General features: G+C 34.5%; 1 long non-coding RNA gene across 1 annotated transcript in view; it reads left to right on the top strand.

Moving 5' to 3' along the window:
• Nucleotides 1-5,351, top strand: part of LOC111086855 — a 15,456-nt gene extending 10,105 nt beyond the window's left edge. The window contains exon 3 of the long non-coding RNA XR_002611577.1: nucleotides 5,099-5,351. This is a non-coding gene — a long non-coding RNA (uncharacterized LOC111086855). The remainder of the gene's footprint in view (nucleotides 1-5,098) is intronic.
• The last annotated feature ends 1,570 nt before the right edge of the window (nucleotides 5,352-6,921 follow it).

Here is a 6,921-nt window from a genome sequence, read left to right as displayed (position 1 = left end):
CATCGAATTTGAAATATATAGAAGTGTGTTGTTTGTCTGTCAGACAGTAGACATTAAAATTACGTCACATAAGGGACGCTCAACGTAGTAATTTGTACTGTTGTGACGTCAGTAAAACGTGCGCATGCCATGAATCACGTGAAGAATTGCGCACTCTGTAGTCTACAACACAGCATGACATATGCATTTGAAAAGCAAGAAATAAAAACATTTGTTACACTTAATTTTTATGTTACTTAATCTTGAAACAGAACACTTTCGGGGACCCTACGAAGGGTAGACAGTTACTCAACAACACCCACCGTCAACTCTTTGGATAGCAAATAGCTTTTGACTAGTTTTGCGCGAAAGTTCTGAAACAACTAGAAATACATTACAATTTTATTGCTATAGTTTTGAAGTCTTCAAGCACAAGAAAGTCCAATCGACCAGAGAAATTTTAATAGAAAAATGTTTGAGATACCATATCACCTTCCTGTAAAATATTTGGTATATCACGCCACTTTCCTGTAGAATATCTAACATATCACACCACCGTCCTAAAGAATATTTGAAATATCACACCACCTTCCTGTAAAATATTTGGTATATCACACCACTTCCTGTAGAATATCTAACATATCACACCACCGTCCTAAAGAATATTTGAAATATCACACCACCTTCCTGTAAAATATTTGGTATATCACACCACTTTCCTGTAGAATATCTGACATATCGCACCACCGTCCTAAAGAATATTTGAGATATCACACCACCTTCCTGTAAAATATTTGGTATATCACACCACTTTCCTGTAGAATATCTAACATATCACACCACAGTCCTAAAGAATATTTGAAATATCACACCACCTTCCTGTAAAATATTTGGTATATCACGCCACTTTCCTGTAGAATATCTGACATATCACACCACAGTCCTAAAGAATATTTGAAATATCACACCACCTTCCTTAATTTACCAATTCATTTCACATAGAAAATATAACTGGAACTAAAACACGTCAAGCGAAAAATTCCAGTTTTCGTAAGATTAATTCAAAATAACATAATATCATAAAGGCTGAAAATGCATAATGATAAGAATTAATTGTCATTAGCACAGAAAATATTCGAAGAAGTTATAAAATTTCTGTGAAAGCTGCATCAATAGATCATTAATATATTTAGGTATTAATTTAATCAAATAATTCATTAAAAAAATTATCGTTAATCACGCAAAACAATTGATGCGTAATATAGCTCTCCCCTGGTCTCTCAGAGGAAGCCTGGGGTTTATAATGCTAAAATTCAGGTTTCGATACCTGCGGCGGGCACAGCACCGAGATCCCATTGTGCAGCTATGTTCTAAATAAAAAACAAACACAATTTCTAGAAAAGCATCTTGGTAATCAAGGTAACGGAGCCCATATACTGTTTGTTTGTTTTGAATTTCGCGCAAAGCTACACGAAGGCTATCTGCACTATCCGTCCCTAATTTAGCAGTGTAAGACTAGAGGGACGGCAGCTAGTCATCACCATCCACCGCCAACTCTTGGGCTACTCTTTTACCAACGAATAGTGGGATTGACCGTCAAATTATAACGCCCCCACAACTGAAAGGGCGAGCATGTTTGGTGGGACGGGGATTCGAACCCGTGACTCGCAGACTGCGAGTCGAGCTCCCTAATCAACAGGCCATGCCGGGCCCCCATGTAGTGAATAGTAATATGTATCGGTCATTTCTTCAAAGTAACGCATAAAAAATAGGTTAGCTACTTTTATGTTATGCATATTTGCATTGTTTACTTCAGTCACAAAACACCACTCTCCGATTCTACTGCTGTATATCTAAAGCATACACAGCCGAATAAATCTTCGAAATTATTCAAACAAAATTGAGCTTGTCTTCTAGTTTGCCTTATATTTGTATAGTTAACGTAATTTTATTGGAAATGTACAACACTCTCAAAAACGTTTGAGTTATGTGTCCGATTGTTAAATTTAAGAAGTATTTGAAAACTTCCTTTTCAGTTAGTTGCGTTAAACTCCAAATCAAAATTGAAATTGTCGTGTATCTAGTAATATTCCTACACATATATTTTTGTGGTTCCCAAAATCAACTTCCTTTTTACATTGCATGTATGGTAAAACTTCGAAGATACAATATGAGACTTAAACCATCAATAATTCAAGCTGTTGACGGTAATATTGTCTTACAAGCAACAGTAATGTCTTGTCAGTTCCTTAGTAAAAATGTATGCTCATCTGATTAGTGTCCGTTTTTTAATACAAGGAAAATAGTACTGAAAGACACATAAGGCGTAACCCAATAAATCAGATCTGGACTTTTCTGTGCGAAAGTTTCCAATTATTAAATGACAAGGAAAACTTTCCACAGTACTTTTATCATTATCTTTTTTTTTTTTGTTGTTGTTGTTGTTTTTGCAGTTAAGTACAAAGCTGCACAATGGGCTATCTGTGCTCTGTCCACCACGGGTATAGAAACCCAGTTTCTAGCGTTATAATCCTGCAGAAATACCGCTGTGCCACTAGGGGTGGGAGGGGGGCTATTATTATTGTTGTTCAGACGACAGGAGTCAGATTTAAAATACATTAATTAAAATTTAATATTGAGACTACGATCTCAGACTTTCACTGCATCAAGAAGTACAACAAACACAAAAAATCAGTTTTTGAATTCACTGATTTAGTCCCAGTTGTTTCTTTCCTCATTTTAGAAAAAGCTTTTAAAACCCGTTATATTTATATTATGGATAACCATACACTTTAATTTAGAAACATATTTTATAATACGATAGAACTACCGTAAACGGATTGCTAAGTGGCCATTATTAAGTTAAAATAGTGCGGCTTTAAAAACCCGTTATATCATGAACCACGATAATGATTCATAACAGGATTCGCAAGAAACTGCACAAAACCCTAATAGAACGTTTGGGCCAAACATTACCTTAAACAGTAAAGATTCAATCCAAATAACACTTTAAAACCTTTACTGTGGACTGCTAAGGCTGTGCACATATAAAAAGCACACATGTTAGATTCACAAGGAAAAGAACACCCACTCAAAACGGCCCGTTTGTAATTCTTATTATTATTATTCTCTTGCCAGCCTGCAACAAAAGTGGCTTGGTATATAGCACCCAAACCTCTTGTAGAATATTAAATAATAAACTTCGAAGATTGTAGGGGTATTAGAAAGTCGATTTGTTTCTTCTATATTTTACGTAAGCTAAAAACATCATAATTCTAGAGTTAGCGATGTTATCATTACTCCGTGAAGTTAGCTTTCTTACAGACCTAGTGTTCCTTCAAAAAAACTTAAGTACAGGATAAAACAGGACTTACCAGCCAATTATAGATGAACATTGGATGATTGTAACATGTAGATACTCAATGTTTTATGCACTATACAATCTGTGTCTTTAGTGAGCCAACCCCTATATTACATATGAAGTGAAGGAGTAAAAAAACAGTACACATAATATTAAATATTATTAAGAACGTTCATAGAATAATTACCTTGAAAGACACGAAGGTTTATTTAAAGCGATGTTTAGACGTGTATGTTTTAGTTGAAAAGGTTGCTTTTCTACAGGTAAAATTTTATACGCGCTTAGTGGAGGTTGTGTCTAAGTGAAGACATATATTTGCCCATTATTATGCAAATAATAATACTAGCTAGGTTTATTATCATTACAATGTATACAGTTAACTACTATATCAAGTTGTTATTTACTCATAGTTGAGTATAAACAAAGCCAGGAAACAAAATAAATACAAAAATTGTGAAATTAAAAACCTGCACATGGGGATCATAAAAAGTATAGACAAAAGACTGAAGATGCTGTAGACATTATTAATTCAAATTACAAATCTACAGTATTTCCAGCCTAGTTTCCTTACATTTTTTACAATCTCTATTTGCCGGTTTTTAAATTCCCAATTTTTTATTTATCTTGTTTATATTATGGATAACATTACACTTTAATTTAGAAACATGTTTTATAATACCATAGAGCTATCATAAACGGATCGCTAAGTGGCCATTATTTAGTTAAAATAGTGCAGCTTTAAAAACCCGTTATATTTATATTATGGATAACCATACACTTTAATTTACAAACATATTTTATAATACGATAGAGCTACCATAATCGGATTCTTGTGGCCGTTAGTAAGTTAAAATGGATGTCGCTAGAACTGTAAGAACAAAAACCTAGTGTTCTACCTATAATTATAGCTTATTGCTTTAGAAGACGCTGACCCATGTTCAGTTTCTGCCTTTGACACTAAAGATAAATTATTAGGATTTTGATCTCTCAAATATCCCAGTTAATTACATATTAATTTATTAAACTTATTTGCATGACACATGGTAAAGTGTATAATGCTAAATTAGTATATAAAAAATAATACACAAAATGTTAACAATCCTTATTCGTTAAAAGGCTTGCATCCACAGATGTGCAGAACAGGGACGTCATTTAGAAGTGCAAATACAATCTATACGCCTTGTTTGCGACTCCTGTACCGTGGTTGCTTGTGCTAGGTGGTTCCTGGCAGCGACAGATTAACCGTAACGCAGAACAACTGCATACAGCCCCTGGATCAAATTATTAGCATTTATAAGTACTCCGCCTTAACTAATTTCATTGTATTTTAGACTATCAGATGTCTTAACCTACCTTTATTAACTGTAAATGTCACGAATTTTAATTCGTAACATTTTTCAGCTTCGTTCTTATACTACAGTCTTTACAAGACAATTGGAACTAGCTATTCCGTTGACTAACAGTGTCGGTTTAGTTTAAACACTGAGCACTATTTTGTATGGCCGTTGAACTTTAATAAATCGTAAATTAAATATTTTAAATTTATAATGAAACACAATTAAAATTAAAGAGGAACATTTAAAGACAAAAATAATTTTTATTAACTGCCAGGTTTCCACTGCAGTGAGTTCTATGTGTTTGTGAAAGACAGTTTTGTTTCTTTAAGTATTACGAGTTTGATATAGTTCAATGACGTTCATGGAAATTTAATAGAGAAGTTTTTGGTTTAATTTCTTATAGCATTATATATTTTTGCAGAAAGTTCCCTTTGAAATCACATGATAATTTCTCCGAAAGGGGGCTGAAGACCGTCTAGAGGAGTCACCTGTTTTAACCACTCCCAGCACTATACAGAAGTGTGTTGTCTGTCTGTTAGAGAGTAAGCACTAAAATAGCGTCACATAAAGGACGCTCAACGTTGCAATTTGTATTGTCGTAACATCAGTAAAGCGTGCACATGCCATGAATCACGAGAAGAATTATGCACTCTGTAGTCTATAACACAGCATGACATGGGAACTTGAAAAGCAAGAAATAAAAATATTTGTTACTCTTAATTTTGGTTTTATTTACTGTTGAAACAAAACACTTTCGGGGACTCTGCGGAAGTACATTTAGTACATTATGTTATTACCTTGTGATAAATAAGGTTTTAATGAAATGATATCCCTGGTGTAAAAGTAAAGTAATTAAAGAATAATGATGACGGAATGATACTGTAAAAACAACTATGAGCAGTGGTATGAATGTTTGCTTGAGTTCTTAATTTTGTACGTTTGTTCGTTCCATAAAATTGGCGCAAAAAAAACCCCATAAGGGATTATCTGCGCTGTTGCGTCAGCGAGGTCACGTGACTAGTATCACGCCACGTCCTTCTCGAACCTTCGTGAATTGTCGGGAGATTACTAGATATGTCTTGTATATATAAGACGGTCACAACGTGACGGAACAGTGGATGAGTAATTGAATGTATGCTGACAGAGAGAATATTTTGGGCACGTGAGACGTTCCTTGAGAATTATAGCGTTTGTTATAGAGCGACTGTTGAAATTAAGTGTATCGTAAAGTTGTATTCGGAATGAATAAACCAGTTTTATTTAAGAAAGGACTTGTGTCGCTAAAGTTTCGTCGGAACGAATTTACAGAAAAATTAAATAACGAACTGAGACGTAACAGCGCTATACGTTGCTAATTTTGACCTGATATAAGAAAATGTAGGCAATTACTCAACAACACCCACCGCCAACTTTTTGGATACTCTAATCAAATAGTGGGATTTGATCGTATAACCTACCCAAGGCCCCAAAATGTGGAACGCGGTTTTAGGCGGCAACGAGACGAAAGCCTTGAACTCCAGTATTCATAGTCCAGTACGCTAACTTATTGGCCATACTCGGCCCTAATATTTTTTATGAAGATTAAACTGCAGGGGTGAAATTCTGCCGGTACTCACCAGTACAGAGTACCGGAACTTATTTGTTAAAGCGATACTACTATCGGGACTTATTTGAGCTGCTTGGTAGTTTTTTTATGTTTACACGTAGATTGTTTTTTTTCAAAAACAGGTCCACTTCACCCAGCTGAGTACCTCTACCATTTTTTGAGAATTTCACCCCTGGATTAAAGTATATATGGATGAAAAGAATGTTCGATTTTTTTAACAGTATTTTTTTTTTTTTTTTTACTGTTTCCTGGGCTGGAACGTGTTATTAACAAAGGAGATTCATAACTTTATCTAGGGGTTAAATGAGTCAAGCTGAGAATGGGTGCCTATTGTGTGATCCTCTTTTTTGTGGTTCTAATTGACAAAGTTTAGTTATTCTTGTCTATCAATCATAAAACAGTGTGAGTGGACTCTTCCAACTGATCTAACACGCACTAATCACTGTTTTCATACGTTAAAAACTCCAGAGTTTATTGTCATGTTTAAAGCAATATTGGAGGTTGGAAGAGCAGATTTTTGGCAGATTGTATATGGTTTTTACCAGATTTAACTAGATTTTCGGTAGATTTTATATAGATTTTCTACAGATTTTAACGTAGATTCTTCATGGATGTACTAGTTTGACATATAGCAAGAA

Source organism: Limulus polyphemus, unplaced genomic scaffold (assembly GCF_000517525.1).
Source record: "Limulus polyphemus unplaced genomic scaffold, Limulus_polyphemus-2.1.2 Scaffold1494, whole genome shotgun sequence".
Lineage (NCBI taxonomy): Eukaryota > Metazoa > Arthropoda > Merostomata > Xiphosura > Limulidae > Limulus > Limulus polyphemus.
Note: the sequence above shows the minus strand (reverse complement) of the source record. Positions and strands in the feature narration are given on the sequence as shown.